Here is a 19,546-nt window from a genome sequence, read left to right on the forward strand (position 1 = left end):
TGCACCACTAATAATAAAACAGCTGCCCCCAGAGGTCTGCTCCGTACCAGGTCTGTCTGCAGTGCTTGTCAGCAGTTACCCTGAGGGTCAGGGAGCTCAGCTCCTCTGTCAAATCACCCAGCTAATGAGGGTGTGAACTCCATGTTCTTATCCCTTTCTTGATGTCTCAGTTTCCTCATCTATAAAATAAGGGAAATAATAGTAACGTCCTCCGAGGGTTTGCTGCAGGGTTGAGTCAATCTACAGAACAGAGACAGAGAGAGACAGATAGGGAAGATTTCCTAACCCCTCGGAAGCCCTCTGTGTAGCTCTCACTCTCTCCATGAGACTGTATAAGGCAGTGCTTAAAAACAAGGACTCTTCCTGGGTTCAAAACCCACCCTGGCCAGCTGTGTGGCTTTGGGCAAATTACTTAGCTCTTTTTGCCTCAGTTTCCTCATCAGTGAAACAAAAATGAAAATAACAGTACCACCTGCATTCATGAAGGATCACATTCTCTACCTGAGTTAATGTGCTCAACAGCCTGAGAACAGTGACTTGCACACAGTACCGTGTGCCTGCCAGTAAGAAGCACAGCATGTTAGCAATTATAAATATGACACCATGCTGTCTCCCATTAGCCTGCCACCAACAACAGCAGTTATCACTCTGGCTGACAAGAACCTGACATGTGTTTTCCTATTTAATCCTGACAGAGTAGGTGCTATTATTGTTCAGATTTACATATAGGGAGACTGAGCACAGACAGCTCAGGTAACTTGGCCCAAGTTACACAGCCAGAAAACAGCAAAGTTGCCAGTCTTCAAACCAAATCAGTCCAAGACACCGTAGCCCCCGGCTGTCCCTTGGGAAACTGAGTGCATGCGGGCCAATGCCTACAGAAGGGCGATGCATGGCTCCAGCTCTGAGAGGACTCACTGCCCAGACGCCCACCATGCAGCAGGGACTCTAGCCCCTGCAGACATCCGACAGACAGAAAGGGGAAGTCACACTGGCGCGGTCACTGACAATCAATCCCTGTCCTCCCTCCCTATCTTCCCAGGGAAATACATTGGTGTATGTCTAACTGTGGAGATGAGACATAACCTCTAAAACAAAATTTTGGACGGACGGATCTAATCGGTGTCTTGGAAACTCCTGCTGACGTCCTCACAGCTGGTCTTCCCCACAGCTGTTAATAGTCATGTGTTGTTTAAACTATGGCCTGCTCACAAGTTCACGCTGGGAGGGGACGTCAGGGTAAATCTTACTGTATGTGCCATACTGGCTTTTGGAGCATGAAATTCATGGCAGTGAGCTCACGTCTCATCATCAGACTAAAAATTTACAGAGCCTCTTGTAGACCACATGGCCAGAGCTGTAGGTGGGAGCCACCAAAGAAGAGCACAGCTCAAGCAGAGGAGAGTCTTATGTCCTTCACAGCTTCCTCAGCAATTCACCAAAAGAGCTAAATGTTGGGGAAAACAAACAAATCAAAATCCTGTGTTTCACCAGAATCCATAACCCTGTATTGTTTGAAACCTGGTGATTTAATTAAATAGTGTCTCTTTTCAAATAATGTGGAAGGATCCTCAGAAAACAAGCTAGTTTATCACCCTCGATTAGAGGCTGGAAAACTAAGCACCGGCTCAAGGCTATGTGATCTGTTGGTGACAGACTAGGATTTGAAAGTCTCCCCATTTGCAGGCTCTTTCATCCCTTCTTGCTCTATTGATGCAGGTGTTGCTAGGGTGGATGTCAGCTGATGCTCACTGCCCAGCACTTAGCCTTCCTTTTTCTGCCTACAGGACCTGGATTTTCTGTCAGGGGATGGCCCCTCTTAGACCAACCATGCAGAAAGGACCAACCCTAGACTCACAAGATGGGCAGGAATTGTGCAGAGCATCTTATATGGAGAGCCTACCTGAAAAGGAAGCTTATCTAGGTAAAGTAGAGTGAGAGACCTCGAAAGATAGATTCCTAGTGATGTAGATTAGCCACCTGGATCTAGCCATGCCTGAAGCTAGCCAGCTTTACTGGATGTGCCGATTGAGGCTCTTTTTTTTGTTTGTTTTTAATTCAAGCAAGTGTGCATTGTATTTCTACCACATACAACCCAATAAACTGTGTTTTGTTTCTTTGTTAAAGGAAGCAAATGACAAATGGGAATGTTCCCCAGAGACCTTCCACAATGCCTAGCATAGTACTTGACACACAGTAATCATGACAAATCATGATAACATGTGTGCGGAGTGAAGCCTCTCAAGCCTCTTCTCAGTAGGACTCTCCCAAATCCCCCAGTTGGAAAGCACTCCCCAGCCCCAGCCTCACTACCCCCACCGGTGCCCATTTCCCATGGCATTTATCACCATCAGACCAATCCTATGATGTACTTATTGCTCCTTGTTGTTTCCTCTACTCAAATACCACAAGAGTGGGGATTTTTCTGTACTTTGCTCACTGTTGTATCTTCAGGGCCAGACGAGTGCTCCACATCTGCAGGTACTCAGTGTACGTTCTGGTGAATGAATGAGCATAGGGGAAGGATGACAAAATGAGTGAGGGCAGAGAGTGAACAGAGGAGAGTACTCAGCAGGGAACAGGCACCCAGGTCCCCCCACCGGCCTGCTGCCTCAGTCGGCAGACCCTGGGACCTCTTGGACATAGGTCCTCTTCCCTCTTCCCTGAGCCAATACTCTAAAAGCCATGCACACAACCCAGGCAATTACCATGAATTAAAAAACAAGTGACCCTTTGGGCTATAAAGATGTTTTCCTTCTTTTATTCCCTGCTTGTAGAAATACTAGAGGCACCTGGCCTATAGCAGCACAGTAGACAGAGCATCAACCTGGAATGCTGAGGTCACTGGTTTGAAACCCTGGGCTTGCCTGGGCAAGGCTAATACAACAAGTAACCAGTGAACAACTAAAGTGAAACAATGATGAATTGATACTTCTCACTCCGGCACCCTCCTCTCTCTGTAAAATCAATAAATAAAATCTTTTTAAAAATACTATATGCTCATTATAAAAGCACACAAAATGTAAATAGTAAACAATGAAAAATCATAATATTTTAACCTTTAAGTTGAATTATGGATGCAAGTCATAAACAGGCTGACTACTGATACATTTTATATAACTCACAGGTGATTTTTGTTTTGTTTTGTTTTTGAGTGTGTGCAGTAGTTTCCAACGTTTAAATAGATTTCATTTAGAAATCAGGTATCTGGCTTCAGTTAAATGTCACAGAGGGCCCTCATTCCCATATACGACAAAGGCAGGCTGGGTTTGAATGGCAGCTACCCCTTTAAGGAGGGGTGTGGCTCTTGGTGTCTGCCTCTCCCTGTTGCAGCCTTTGCACTGCCTAGCACAGCGGTTCTCAACCTGTGGGTCGCGACCCAGCGGGGGTCGAACGACCAAAACACAGGGGTCGCCTTGGTCGTTCGACCCCCACCGGGTTGCGACCCACAGGTTGAGAACCGCTGGCCTAGCAGCTGGTTTCAGAAGCTCCTGGTCCCTGGCACACGCAGTTGGTGACTTCTGGCCTGAGGTCTATGCTTTCAGTCTTTGCTGAGCTCTTACGGCTTTCTAGGAAACCCCTCTGGAAATTTCCCTCTGCCTCCGACAGTGGCCTGGGTGCTCCAAGTGATCACGTGACTCCCAGCGGCAGACAGCATTGCCTTCGCAGCCCCTTCTGCAGGCTCAGGCTCCGCAAGCCAGGCCAGATACAATGTTGCCTTCTCAGGCTAACTGTCCCAGTGCAATAACAACTAATCTCTACATAATGTAACATACAGCCTCTCAGTCAACCACAGCAGGAAGGTCCCAGAGTCCTGAGCACCATTGGACCTCCATTTCCACAGGGAAACTCCAAATCCAGTGTTTAACCCCAACGTGGACAGGCTTCATCAATGCGGGACAGCCACAGAGCCTGGCGACCACTGCACAGGCAGTCTACAGGCGCAGAGAACCCTCGTCTGCTATCTTCCCTCCCGTGCGTTTGTTTTCGCTCTGGTTCCAGTAGCTAGCAACTCCCTGCCTCATTGATTATTGTTTTCCTGGAACTAACCCTGTTCCACACAGAGGAGGCCCTCAGTCCATGATGGGCGGATGGTAGTGAGTGGATGGACCCATGCTGGGCAGTGGCTAGGCACGCACGCAGGCACGTTGGGCAGGAGAGAGTGGGCGAGTCCCTTCATTGCAATGTCTAATTTGCGGATGTCACAATAAATGATTATATTAGAATGTTAACTTTTAAAGTATGGTATAAAGTTACAGAATGAGTAACTGACGTGTCTAAAAAGATCAGGAAAAAACTATCATACTCATAGCGGTAGGACATTTTTTTTCTTGTCCCTTTGTACATTTTCCACTTTCTGTTTTATAAAGCTCATTTTTAACTGTCCTCCCAGACTTCTACAGATATTACAACACCAAGGACCCACAGAGGAAAGGATAATACGCTGCTCACAAAAATTAGGGGATATTTTATCGCTTCATATTCATTTTGAAGTATCCCCTAATTTTTGTGAACAGTATATTTTGAATTAGTTTGGCTCTTGGTGCATTTGAGAGGAGGAGGAAAAGAAAATACCAGTGGCAAGGCCGGTCGTCCAGAGTGAAGAGCGATCCTTCCAAACTCCTCAGTGGCCCCGGAATGACTGATACCCCACCTCATCCCCACCCCTACCCTCACCCCCACCCCACTCGCTATCAGCAAAAGCAACAGGAGCTCACTTTCTGGATCCTGGGCATTCAAATGTTATGGGAAATTATGTTTTTTATGGAGCAAAGGGTGGCAATTTTTTCAGCACTTGCTTATGAATGCTTCCAAAGAAAACCAAAGAAACATAAGGAAATCTTCTAATCCAAATAGATGAATTAAAACTAAAGTAGACAAGTGCCTTGAAAAGCACACTGCTCGGGTGCTGGTACTGTCCTGGCCCATGGAACAGCCAGGACGGCACGCACACTGCAGGGCACGCCTGCTGGGGACCTGTCGTGCTTGACACTCATGGGGGCCCTGGGTCTCTGCTGCCACCATTTTTACATACAGTTGAATTCACTTTTTGGTGTGCAGATGTGAGTTTTGACACTCAGAAGTGTATGACCACCACCACAATGAAGACAGTTCCATCAACTCCAAGAGACCTCCCGCCTACACCACTTTGCTGTCAAACCCGCCTTTCCATCCCAATTCCTAGCAATCACTGATCTGTTTGCTCTTCCTGTAATTTTGCCTTTTCCAAAATGTCATGGACGCAGGATCACAGAGCAAGTAGTATTCTGTGCCGACCCCTTCCACCCAGCACAGGGCACTGGGACGCATTCACGGTGCCGTGGGCATCAGTGGTTTGTTCCTTTTCATCATCTTCTCCCTGAAGGAAGTCTTATCACTTGGGGACAGAGTCACAGAAAACAACAGTGGACCTGCTGCCTTCTACGTCCCCTGATAAGTTAGCCAACAGCTTTCTAGAACCCATTCCGGCTTAGGAACCAGGAGCCGAAGGCTCGCCTTCCTGGCTGCATCTGTAACCCAAACCCTGAGGTCTGTGCAAGCCCCCCACCCAGCCTCTCTCTGAGGTCACTCTTTTGTGAAATGGCCAATAACACCCACATTTCCTCAAAGACAGTGCCGGCTCCAGGTTGTTAACTCAGAAGGGAAAGGGCCATTTGGGAACAGGAGGCAGGACTAGCTTTGAGGGTCTGGAGCTTGGTTCAATACATACAAAGTCTGGGGGGTCCCTGCCAGGTACAGACAGAAAGATCCAGCAAACAGTGGGGTGAAAGAGAATGCCCTGGTGTGGATGGGCTGAGACAGAGGAGGCCAGGAGCCACAGACTTGGGAGAGGTGCATCTGAGGGCGGGGAGGGGAAGCAGCCAGAAGATGAGCAGAAAAAGAGTTGTCCAGGAGACAGGTCCAGGGCCTCATGCTGGGAAAGGGGAGCCCATGATGTCAAATGTGCAAAGCCCACCTGGTGGCTTTGTTCTCAGGAGAAGGCTGACCACCTGTTGGAGGACAGAAGTGGAAGGGAGGCTGTCAGCCAGGCACACTCTGAGGAGGAGTGAGTGGGAGAGAAAGCAATGGAAGCAGAGGAGAGGGTGAACTCTCTTGAGAATATTGGGAGTAAAATAAAGGGATAAAATAGAATGGTGATGGTCATCATGGCATTAATAAAGAATGTTCATGATGGCCCATGGATACTGAATACTTACCCTGGGCCAGGCATGCGCCATCATCTCCGATCATCCACACAACTTGATGGGTAGATTCTGTTCACACCCCATCTCACCAATGAGGAGCCTGGGGCACAAGGCGAGGACATAGTACCCTAGCAGGTAGGGGGCTGAACTTTGGCTCTAGGCCTCGCTGTCTGTGCTCCTAGCACACAGGAGTTGAGCCCAGCTGCTGGTGGTGAACACTTAGCAGGAGCCAGGGAAGGAAGAGCGTGGCCCAGGAGGAGGCAGGAGGGAAGGGGCCACTGGAAAGAGAGCTGGAAGATGAAGGGACCAGCGACCAGGGACCATGAGGTGCATAACGCTCCTGGGCGTGACCTGGATCCCCTTTGCTACATCTTTTCAGTAACAGAATCCATTTGTCAAACCCAATCCTACTCAAAACCCAGGACATCAACTTTGTAGAGGCAGAGCTGCTCTAGTTTGAAAGAGGAAGGGAGACAACCTCCCCCAACTCCTACACCTCCATCTTGGTGGCCACGAAGGAAGGGACCTTCCTAGGAACGAGAGGTTCCTTAGGCCTCTGCTTTCAGATGTATGCTTCCTGAGAGCTGGCTTTCTATCTCTCCCTGTCTTTCAACATCTTTAAGTACTTAAATAATCACACATTCAAACGAGAATTAACCAGAGACGCACTGTGTTGTGTCTGCACCACACCGTCCAGTGCTTCACTGGGACCAACAATGGATGATGGAGAGGTCTAGGCAATACCTGCTGGGGTCAAACCTGTGCCCCCACCAGCTAAGTGATCTCCACAAGTGTCTGACACTTGAAAAGCCTCAGAAGACTCAGCAGTCCCCCCATCTCTTGGGATTTGAAGGGTAAATAAGCTGGCACGGGTGAGAGCACTTAGCACAGCTGATGACAAGCACACAACAAATGTTACCTATCAGTACTGTTTATAGCGTCGATAGGATAAAAAATATGTTGGGGGAAACAAAAAATCCACTGGAAGGAGTTAAAATGTCCCCATGGGAAGCAGAGTGTGGGGCACGTTCCCCCTAGGCCTGGCCAGTGAATGCTCTGGTTTTTGAAGCCATCTCTTTCATTTTTGCACCAATGGGAAGTGTGACCTGGACCATGGAGGTGTGAAGGTTGGGCACATCAGGAGCCAAGTACTTATTAGCCCGTATTTGTGCAACACTCTGTGTTCATTTGGCCCTCTTTCTGTCTGACCCTGTGTTCTAGGAACCTTGGAGAATGCCCCTCCCTTTTATGACTTTTCTCAGGCTTTGGCTACTTGACAACAGTAGATGCCAGTATTAAAATCACGGCACAGACATTGCAGCTTTAAAAGCGGAAAGCCTCATTTTTAAGAACTCAAAAGTAAATTAGAAATAGCTGGAAACGAATCTTTTCCAGGGCTGAGGGCAAGAGGGAGCAGGGTTCCGAGGAAAGAAGCAGCACTGAATGTGAGCAAAGACTGCCCTCTGCTGGCCAGGATTAGACACTCACAGCTGAAAATATCCACCTCTCCAGGAGGGTTCCCGTCGTGCTGCCTCAAGACAAGTCAGCCTTAAATACCTTCTTGTAGTTTTTTGTTTTGTTCTGTTATTAATTTGAACTGAAAACAAAAAGGAGAAGATCTGAGAAAGAGTACAAAGTCACAGAGCATTTCATTCAGCTTACTTGTTTTTCTTGCTGGTGCCACTTGAACGTCACCCTGAAATGGTCCTGTGACTGACAGCTCTGCATCAGAGCACCCATGCCGCTCGGGGAACCTGCCCAAGTGTCAGCAGGTGGCCCACAAATGCATCCAGTTTCCATTCTAAGGGGCTGTCCTTTCTGACAGACTCCAAACTTCTCAGATACCACAAATCAAAGCACCTGCTTCCCCCCAGAAAAACTCCTGTGAGCCTGAATGCAGAGACAGCAAGATCCTGGTGGCCACGTTCTGTAAGGTTAGAATATTCACTTGTAAAAGATTGACAAATAATTTCTGATAGGTTAAAAAATAATTCCAAAGGTCACAGTGTTATTTTCCTGTAGGACCTTAAACGTTTATATCTGTTTATAGTCATCACATTTTTTTCTTCACATTTTTCCATGACTACACACACACACACACACATATACACACATACATATACACACATATGCACATATTAGAGTAGAAATATGAGTGTATATATATATATATATATATATATATATATATATACACCCCGATACACAAGTTCACATGCATATATAATATATATCTTCCTGGATACTTAGAACCAGATTTTTTCCCTCAGTCTTTCAGTTCTCTCATTCATGAGTTAAATAAATGTTTTACCAAGGCTAAGTATATACTTATACAAGAGTCAAGGAAAGTCTTCAGGAAAAAAGTGGACTTCTGTATGAGCTCTGTAAGGCCTAAAGAATGGTAGTGAGGAAAGCATCTCTGGCACAGGTGACAGCAGGTACAAAGGCCCTGTGGCAGGGAGTATGGCACACTGGAGAAACAGAAAGAAGGTCGTGATACCTCCAACATCTGTGACTGGGGCCTTTCAACCAACACTTACTATATCAACATCATGAAATAACCATCAAGTAGAGTCCCTCCTATGAGTCCCATCCACATGCAACAGTTATGTCTGAAGGACAAAGAACTGGCTTCCCAGGGTGGGGGAAGAACTGTGTTCCCAGAATCACACTACTACAACTCCACGTTACCCTTTGCTGGTAATTGGGGAGGAGCCAGATAAGAGAGAGCTGGCACAATCCCGGTTCTCCAGAGAGAGAAGGCCCCTCTGCACACACTATACCCCACGTGACAGCCTCAACACACATCACAGAGAAGAACCATGATCATTGGGTATCAATAGCTCCATGCCAGACCCTTTGTCAACCTCAGTGCCTTCTGTAGTTGGGTCCAGCTCCACGGTCACCATGGCATAAGTATGTGCTCAAGGCTTGTTAGACCCTACAACAGGATAATTTCTACACATTTCCACCAAAAATACTGCTGTACATGCAAGTCTTACATCAGCCTCCTGAGAAGAGGGATTTTTCTTTCTCTCATAATGTGAACACCACCACCCCTGGCCAGAGGCTGGTAACTAATGATGTGATTTTGGACAAGTTGCTTAACCTGCCTGAGCCTCGGTGTCCTACTCTGGAAGGGGAAATACTAATATCTCATTAAAAATCTCAGGGATCACGGGTAAAGCACATTATAGCTTATAAAACACAATACACATGTGTTATTTTCATAGTTGTTAAGATTATTGAATGCCATTTTAACTTTATTAATTTTAATTAATTTATTTTATTGGTGTGCAATTCAATAAACCATCATCTGCATCCTGTGCCCATCACCACTGGCAAAGGCTCTTCCCATCCCCATTTTCTTCCCCTTTGCCCACCTCCACCTATGCCCGCCCCCTTCCCCTCTGGCTATTGCCACACTATTCTGTGTGTGTGTGTGTGTGTGTGTGTTTTATATATATGGTTTTTTTTTACTTAATCCCTGTACCCTCTACCATCCAGTCCTCCACTACCCCTCCCCTGACAGCTGTCAGTCTGTTCTGTGTATGCATGTCTCTGATTCTCTTTTGTTTGTCAGTTTAATTTGATCATTAGATTCCAAATATAAGTGAGATCATGTGGTACTGTCTTTCTCTGACTGGCTTATTTCACTTAGCATAATGATCTCCAGGTCCATCCATGCTGTCACAAAAGGTAAGATTTCCTTCTTTTGGATGCTATTTATTAAAATGTCACAACACGTTAGGTAGACAACACAAATTTATAGAAAAAGAAAACTTGGGCAAAATTTCTACATAAAAAGACAAGAACACGCAGACAAAAACATGGCACGACATCAGGGTAGGAGCCTACAAGCCGGAGTCACAGAAGGCCAGCAGGCGTGCTCCTGAAGCACGTGCATGCTTCCGCTCAGGCATCAGACTAACAACTCACAGGGAATGCAGGGCGACATGTTTGGGGGTTTTTGAAAGAGCCCACCTTGTGGAGAATATGAATGAGTATTTCTCTAAAACTATTTGTCAGAAAAGTAAAAGAGCTTTAACAGCCCCATTAGTTTTCTAGGAGCATTTATTTTTTCCATTATTATGAGTTTTAACTGTCTCAAGATACTAGCACTCATATGCATGGGTAATCTTTTAACATTTTTCTTGTTAGACCTAGAACTCTACACCCCTTTCCCACACTCTCTGGAATCCAGGATAATAGAAGGAAACAAGATATTTATCAGAAAGAATGGCTGGCGCACACAGCATTAATTCTTAGCCTTGGGTTTATAATACCTCAACATACTCACTATACCAGAGTAATGTGAAATGCTAGAAGTTGAAAATAAAATCCAGACATATCAATTCATTTTAACTTACTTTATATGTCTTTATGCTCCTTTAGCAACTGACTCAATGGCCATGATAATATCAGACAGTGAGGATATTTGTGGCACCTGGCATATAGGAGACATGCAATCACTTTTATAAATCCACAAATTCCCAAGTGGTTAGAATTGAAAAGAAGGTGTTCAAGAATTTACCATTAGGGGGCAACAGAGAGTAAATTTTCTTAGCATATACTTTTTCATATACAGCATCTTTTCCAACCACAATGGTATGAAAATAGAAATCAACTACAGCAAGAGAACTGGAAAAAAAATATGTATAGATACACAGTATGCTACTAAAGAACCAAGTGAACAAAGAGGAAACTGATCAAGAAATCAAAAACTATCTTGAAACAAATGAAAATGAAAACACACTTTTCAAACTTTATGATACAGCAAAAGCAGTTCGAAAAGGGAAGTTCATCAGTATAAAGGCTTACTGCATCTATTACATGAAACAAGAAAAATCCTAAATGAACAATCTAACTCTACACCTAAAAAACTAGGAAAAAAATTAAAAGAACAAACAAAACCTAAAGTAAACAGAAGGAAGGAAATAGTTAAGATCAGAAGGAAAAATAAAAATAAAAAATTTTAAAAATAGAAAGATTAATAAAACTAAGAGCTGTTTTTTGAAAAAAAATATAAAATAGACAAACCTTCAGCCAAACTCAAAGAAAAAAGAGAGCTTAAATAAACAAAATCATAAATGAAAGAAGTTACAACCAATACCACAGAATTACAAAGGATCATTAAAGAATACTATGAACAACCAATAAATTTGAAAATCTATAAGAAATGAATAAATTCTAGAAGTATATAAGCTTTTAAGACTAAACCAGGAAGAAATATCAATACAAAATCCAAACAGACCAATTACTAGGAGTGAAATTGAAGCAGTAATAAAAAAACTCCCAACAAAATAGTCCAGGACCAGATGGCATCACAGATGAATTCTATCAAACATTCAAAGAATTAATACCGGCCCTGGCCGGTTGGCTCGGCGATGGAGCGTCAGCCTGGTGTGCGGGGGACCCGGGTTCGGTTCCGGGCCGGGGCACATGGGAGAAGCGCCCATTTGCTTCTCCACTCCCCCCCTTCCTCTCTCTCTCTTCCCCTCCCGCGGCTGGGGCTCCATTGGTGCGGGGATGGCCTGGGCGCTGGGGATGGCTCCTTGGCCTCTGCCCCAGGCGCTGGAGTGGCTCTGGTCGCGGCAGAGCGGCGCCTCGGGGGGCAGAGCATCGCCCCCTGGTGGGCAGAGCATCGCCCCCTGGTGGGCAGAGCGTTGCCCCTGGTGGGCGTGCCGGGTGGATCCCGGTCGGGCTCATGCGGGAGTCTGGCTGGCTGTCTCTCCCCGTTTCCAGCTTCAGAAAAATACAAAAAAAAAACAAAAAACCAGAATTAATACCTTTCCTTCTTAAACTATTTCCAGATGGCAAAGAGGATGCTTCCAAACTCATTTTATGAAGCCAGGATACCAAAACCATATATGTTACCAAAAAAAAAAAAAAAAAAAAAGGAAAATATAAGCCTTTATCCTTGATGAACATGGATGCAAACATTTGTTACAAAACTAGCAAACCAGGACTTCTGGGCAAGATGGTGGCATAGGTAAACATAGTCCTCACCTTAACCACAACCAAACTACAGAACAACCATTTTTCAGAACCCCCTGAAGTCTGGCTGAATTTAAGTCCCACAACTAAGGAATTAAAGAAGTCACATGGAGACTGGTAGGAGGACAGAGATGTAGAACCGGCTGGCCCCACACCCACATGTGGCAGATAAAAAATTGGGAAGGGCTCTGGCTGGTTGGCTCAGTGGTAGAGCGTCGGCCTGGCGTGCAGGAGTCCCGGGTTCGATTCCCGGCCAGGGCACACAGGAGAAGCGCCCATCTGCTTCTCCACCCCTCCCCCTCTCCCTCCTCTCTGTCTCTCTCTTCCCCTCCCTCAGCCGAGGCTCCATTGGAGCAAAGTTGGCCTGGGCACTGAGGATGGCTCCATGGACTCTGCCTCAGGCTCTAGAATGGCTCTGGTTGCAACAGAGCAATGCCCCAGATGGGCAGAGCATCGCCCCCTGGTGGGCAAGCCAGATGGATCCCGGTCGCATGCGGGAGTCTGTTTGACTGCCTCCCCATTTCCAACTTCAGAAAAATACAAAAAAAAAATTGGGAAGGCTATCTCAGCTGCAGAGGTCCCCCTAAAGAGCCAGACCAGGGTTCCAGTGCCAGGAGAAGTCACTCTAACTTCTGGTTGTAAAAACCAGCAGGGATTGAGGCTGAGGGAGACAGAGGGCTGCTGGAGTCTAGGTAGTTCCTCTTAGATAAGGGCCTGCACACAGATTTACTCAGACTCACTGTCTCTGAGCTCCAGCACTGGGGCTGCAGCTTGAGAGGCACCAGAGACATGTGCAAAAAACTGAAATGTATGGCATCAAGGTGAGAGCTGGGATAGCTTCTTCCCAAACAAAAGGACAGGAAGAGGCCATTGTTCTTTTGATGAGCTCCATGCTTCCATAGAGCCAGCAGGAAGGTACTAAATTTGGGAGTCCATCAATCTGGCTTACATTGTTTTCCCACACTAGTGGTTCCCTGAGGCATTGCCCCACCCAACTGGCAGGCCCACCAAGCTGTTTCCACAGCTTTTTCCATACCAATGGCCTGAGTTGGCTCATTTTCCTAAAATCTCTCAAACAAGCAGCCACTGGCCTCAGCATGCCTCACACCCCTCACTAAGTGGAACCAGGCCCAGCACTAGCTGCAGCTGGCCTTAGTTTGCAGCTTTGCCTCACCTAGGCACCTCCAAGCCCAGCACAAGGTGTAGCTATCTGCAGATCGCTTTGTAGCTCATACTGGTGGCCCCAGGTAGAACACAGGTAGTGGCTGACCTTGGCCTTCACCTCCTGGAGGCTCCAGAGCCACCACATCCAGCAGGCAGCTTCAAACCATGTTGAAGCACCACCAGCCAACCACCCCCACAAGAGACACACTGAAGGGGCAGACTCAACGGGCAACAGAGCCCCACTGAAGTAAGTCCTGCTATGTGGGGTGAGCCCCTCCACCATGGCTCAGTGGTCACAGCCAGTCCTTGCAGCTGACCAGCCTGGTGATAAATCCCTCCCATCGATGTGCCAACAGCCATCAAGGCTCAACTACATGCACACAACCCACACATGGGGTTTACCTCAAGTGCCCAACGTAGGTGGTCAGGGCAGCTGTGCCACTGGACCCTACAGAACAGCTACTACATTGGGCCACTCTACCAAGCCTGGGAGACACGGCAGCTCCACTTAATACATCAAACAAACACAGAGAGGCTGCCGAAATGAGAAGTATGTCTCAAATGAAAGAATGGAACAAAACCCCAGGAAAAGAACTAAACAAAATGGAGACAAGCAATCTACCAGATGCAAAGATCAAAACACTGGTTATAAGGATGTTCAATGAACTCAGTGAGAACCTCAACAACATAAAAGAAAGACCAGTGAGAAATGAAGGATACACCAACTGAAATGAAAAATAATTTACAGGGAATCAACAGTAGAGTAAATGAAACCAAGAATCAAATCAGTGATTTGGATATAAGGAAGCAAAATACACTGAATCAGAACAGAAAAAAGAAAAAAGCATCCAAAATATGAGGACAGTGTAAGAAGCCTCTGGGACAACTTCATGCATACCAACAATCACATCATGAGAATGCCAGAAGAAGAAAGAGAGCAAGAAACTGAAAACCTACTTGAAAAGATAATGACAGAAAATTTCCCTAACATGTTGAAGGAAACAGACACACAAGTCCAGGAAGTGCAGAAAGTCCCAAGCAAGATGAACCCAATGAGGCCCACACCAAGACATATCATAATTAAAATGCAAAAGGTTAAAGACAGAGAATTTCAAAAGTAGCAAGAGAATAGCAGTTAGTTACCTATAAGGGAGCTTCCATAAGAACATCAGCTGATTTTTCAACAGAAACTTTGCAGGCTAAAAAGGATTGGCAAGAAATATTCTTTTTTTTTTTTTTTAAAGTGAGAGCCGGGGAGAGAGAGAAACAGACTCCAGCATGGGCCCCAACTGGGATCCATCCAGCAAGTCCTTTATGGAGCGATGCTCTGCCCACCTGGGGCATTGTTCCATTGCTCAGCAACCGAGCTATATTTTTAGTGCCTAAGGCTGTAGGCTTCACCAAGCCATCCTCAGCGCCCAGGGCCAACTCGCTCAAATCAATCAAGCCATGGCTGCAGAAGGTGGGGGAGAAAAAAAAAGGGGGAGAGGGGGAGAAGAAGATAGTTGCTTCTCCTGTGTGCCCTGACCAGGAATTTAACCTGAGATATCTACCTGCCGTGCCAACACTCTACCACTGAGCCACTGGCCGGGCCAAGAAATACTCAAAGTGATAAACAATAAGGACCTATAACCAAGATTACTTTACCTAGCAAAGCTATAATTTAGAATTGAAGGACATATAAAGAGCTTCCCAGACAAGAAAAAGCCAGAGTTCATCACTACCAAACCACTATTATGTGAAATGTTAAAAGTCCTCTTTTGAAGAAAAAAATATATAATAAATATAAACAAAAAAATGGCATTAAATACATGTCTATCAACAATTGAATATAAAAAAACAAAATAAATAAACACAACAGAAACAGACTCACAGAGAGAACATTTTGACAGGTGCCAGATGGGAGGAGGGTTGGGGGATGGGTGATAAGGTGAAGGGATTAAGAGTACAAATTGATTGTTACAGAATACTCATGGGGATGTGAAGTACAGCATAGGGAATATAGTCAATAATATTGTAATAACTATATATTGTGTCAGATGGGTTCAAGATTTATCGGGATGATCCCTTAGTAAGTTATGCAATGTCTAATCATTAGGGTGTACATCTGAAACTTATATAATACTGTATGTCAACTGTGATTGAAAAATAAAAATGATTTTAAAATGAAAAATAATTAGCAAACCAGATTCAACAATACATTCAAAGGATTATTCACCATGACCAAGTGGGATTCATATCAGGGCTATAAGGATGGGTCACCATCTGTAAATCAATTAATGCACTAAATCACATTAACAAAATAAAGGATCAAAAGAAATCTCAGTAGATGTAGGAAGAGCATCTGAAAAAAATTCAGCATCCTTTTATGATAAAAACTCTCAAAACCATTCGGCCGGGCCCTCCGGAGACGCGGCTGCAGTGCAGGGAACTGAGGTGGAGGTGCACAGCGGCGAGATGGAACTGAGCAAGACTTGGTGGTGACCGTTAGTCCAGGGTGCCCTGCCATGTGGAAACAGGCTGCTAGAAGGCTTGTTAGAGGATCCCTGCACCAAACCTCCTGGGCAGAGAGGGGGCAGAAGAAGCTGCAACTGGGTCTGCTTGCTCCTTTGACAGTGCTTCACAAGGATAAATAAGTTTCTCATCAAGGAAGTGAGCTTAAAGATGCTAAAAGCTGAGGAGAAGGTAGTAGAGAAGGAGCCTGAGCAGAAGGAGCTCAGTGAGGCACTTCTGCAGCCCTAACCACAGCTCGAACAGGGTGCGCTGCCAAGGGAGAGAGCCTGGACCCAACCAATACTACACCAGGTGCAGCCAAGCGGCCCACCCGCTAAATGGCAGTGGGGAAGACTTGTACCCTCCCAGGTTCCATGTAGGCATCTTGCTCACTCACTTCATCCAAGAATACAGTCACCTGCAGCCTGGGGACCACCTGAAGCCTGGGGACATCACCTTGAAGGTGGTGGGCAGGATGCTCAAAGAGTTTCTGGGATAAAGTTCACCTTCTACGACCTTCAAGGAGAGAGGGTCAAGTGACAAGTCATGGCCAACTCCAGGAGTTACACATCAGAAGAAGAATTTATCCTTATCAATAACAAACTGCGTCAGGGAGAAAGAATTGGTATTCAGGGGAATCCTGGGAAAACCAAGAAGGGTAAACTGAGCAGCATTCCCTTTGAAAGCACACTGCTATCTCCTTGCTTGCATATGTGACCTCATCTTCACTTTGGCCGCAGAGACAAGGAAACACAAAATTGTCAGAGATACTTGGTCTTGATCCAGAGTGACTCTGTGAGCCATAAATTTATCACCTGCTCTAAAATCATCACATAGTATATATGAAATTTCTTGGACGAGTCGGGATTCCCACAGCTTGAAAGTCCCCTGATGAACATCATCCCGGGGAGGGGGGCCGTGGCCAAGCATTTTATCACGTACCACAATGAGCCGAATATGAATTTACATGTGAGAATTGCCCAGAACTCTACCATATGATGCTCATGGTTAGCAGCATTGACTGGGTTTACAAAATTGGATGCCAGTTCCATAATGAAGGAATTGACTAGATTCAGTCCTGATTTCACTACCTGTGAGTGACACATGGCCTACCGAGACTATCACAATCTCATGGGAACCACGGAGAAGATGATTTCAGGCATGTTGAAGCACATTACAGGCAGTTACAAGGTCACCTACAATGCAGATAGCCCGAAGGACCAAGCCTATGAGAAGGACTTCACCTCACCCTCCCAGAGAATCAGGACAGGGAAGGCTTGAGAAAGCCCTGAGGTGACACTGCCAGAAACTAACCTTTTTGAAACTGAAGTAACTCCCAAAATTCTTGATGATATCGGTGTATCAACAACTGTCAAATGCCTTCTACCTCGGACCATGGCCAGGCTCCTTGATAAGCTTGTTGGGAGTACCTAGACGTGACGTCAACCCGACATTCATCTGTGATCATCAGCAGATAATGAAGGTCTGATTCAGTGCTTTGAGCTGTTTATCATGAAGTAGGACATCCACAATGCCTACACTGAGCTGAATCATTCCATGTGGCTGTGGCAGCTCTTCAAAGAACAGGCCAAGGCCAAGGCCTCTGGTGATGATGAGGCCATGTTCACAGATGAAAATTTCTGCACCACACTGGAATACAGGCTGCCCCCCACAGCTGGCTGGGGTGCAGGCATCAACCAAGTCACCGTGTTCATCACAGACTCCAACAACATCAGGAAGTATGTCTGTTTCCTGCCATGAAACCCGAAGATGAGGAGAATGCAGCAACTGCTAAACATACTGGAAAGAGCAACATTGGCACGTCTGCCTAGAAAATAATAATTGTAAGTGGTATAACCCAGACAATTCTGCATTTCTGCAGAAGATCAAGAACTGCTAGAGAATTCTTGTGGGCTGCTATCCAATCACCATCGCAGTTCAGTCACCAGAAGAGAAGAGGAACTAAGAACTCCTTTTGGCCCTGGCCCAGTAGAGCATTGGCCCAGCAGAGCATTGGCCCAGCATATGGAAGTCCCGAGTTCAATTCCCAGTCAAGGCACACAGGAGAAGCACCATCTATTTCTCCACCCTTCTCCCCTCTCCTTTCTCTCTATCTCTCTCTTCCCCTCCCGCAGCCAAGGTTCCATTGGAGCAAAGTTGGTCCAGGCACTGAGGATGGCTCCATGGCCTCTGCCTCAGGCACTAGAATGGCTCCGGCCACAACAGAGCAACTCCCCAAAGGGGTTGAGCATTGCCCCCAGGTAGGCATGCCAGTTGGATCCTGGTAGGGCGGATTCAGGAGTCTGTCTGCCTCCCCGCCCCGCTTCTCACTTCGGAAAAATATAAAAGAAAAAATAAAACAAAAAAAAATTCCTTTCTACTCCTTGTTACCAAATAAACCATCTGTCTAAAATCAAACAAACCTCACAAACAACAACAAAAAAATCTCTCAGCAAAGTGAGTATAGAAGGAATATATCTCAGTATGATAAAAGACATATATGACAAGCCCACAGCTAACATCATACTCAATAATGAGAAGCTAAAAGCCTTTCCTCTAATACCAGGAACAAAACAAGGATGACCACTCTCACCACTTCTGTTCAACATACTATTGGAAGTCCCAGCCAGGGCAATCAGACAAAACATATAAATAAAATACAAGGCATCCGGCCCTGGCCGGTTGGCTCAGCGGTAGAGCGTCAGCCTGGCGTGTGGGGGACCCGGGTTCGATTCCCGGCCAGGGCACATAAGGAGAAGTGCCCATTTGCTTCTCCACCCCCACCCCCCACCTTCCTCTCTGTCTCTCTCTTCCCCTCCCGCAGCCAAGGCTCCATTGGAGCAAAGATGGCCCGGGCGCTGGGGATGGCTCCTTGGCCTCTGCCCCAGGCGCTAGAGTGGCTCTGGTCGGGGCAGAGCGACCCCCCTGGTGGACAGAGCATCACCCCTGGTGGGTGTGCCGGGTGGATCCCGGTCGGGCGCATGCGGGAGTCTGTCTGACTGTCTCTCCCCGTTTCCAGCTTCAGAAAAATACAAAAAAAAAAAAAAAAATACAAGGCATCCAAAGGAGAAAGGAAGAGGTAATATTCTCGTTATTTGCAATGATATAATACTATATATAGAAAACCTTAAGCACTCTACCAAAAAATAACTATTAGAATTAAGAAATGACTTCAGTTAAGTTACACATATCAAATCATTATACAGAAATCTGTTGCAGTTCTATACACCAATAATCAGTGTTCAAAAGAAGAAATTAAGAAAAAATCCCCTTCACAATTGCATCAAAAGTATAAAATACCTAGAAATATATTTAAGAGGAAAAAGTACCTATATTCTGAAAACTATTAAGACATAGAAGAAATTAAACAAGATAAAAATAAATGGAAGGATATACCTTGCTCATGGATTAAAGAATGGATATTGTTAGATTGCCCTTATTACCTAAAGAAATATACAGATTCAATGCATTCCCTATTAAAATACCAATGGTATACTTCTTGGGATTAAAACAACTAATTATAAAATGTATATGGGACCACAAGAGACACCAAATAGCCAAAGAAATCTTGAGATAGGATAAAGTGAGCGGTATCACGCTCCCTGATATCAAACTGGACCATAAAGCTACAATAATCATAGTAGTTATTTATGGTACTAGCATAATAACAGAATTATAAATCAGTATAATAGAATAGAGAATCCAGA

General features: G+C 45.5%; 1 protein-coding gene and 1 pseudogene across 2 annotated transcripts in view; one reads left to right on the plus strand and one right to left on the minus strand.

The window, feature by feature from the left end:
- ARHGEF3 (Rho guanine nucleotide exchange factor 3) overlaps positions 1 to 19,546 on the minus strand; it is a 381,307-nt gene that overhangs the window by 274,863 nt on the left and 86,898 nt on the right. The window lies entirely within an intron of this gene.
- LOC136314552 (lysine--tRNA ligase pseudogene) lies at positions 15,854 to 17,671 on the plus strand (annotated as a pseudogene).

This window comes from Saccopteryx bilineata, chromosome 10 (genome assembly GCF_036850765.1).
Source record: "Saccopteryx bilineata isolate mSacBil1 chromosome 10, mSacBil1_pri_phased_curated, whole genome shotgun sequence".
Taxonomy (NCBI): domain Eukaryota; kingdom Metazoa; phylum Chordata; class Mammalia; order Chiroptera; family Emballonuridae; genus Saccopteryx; species Saccopteryx bilineata.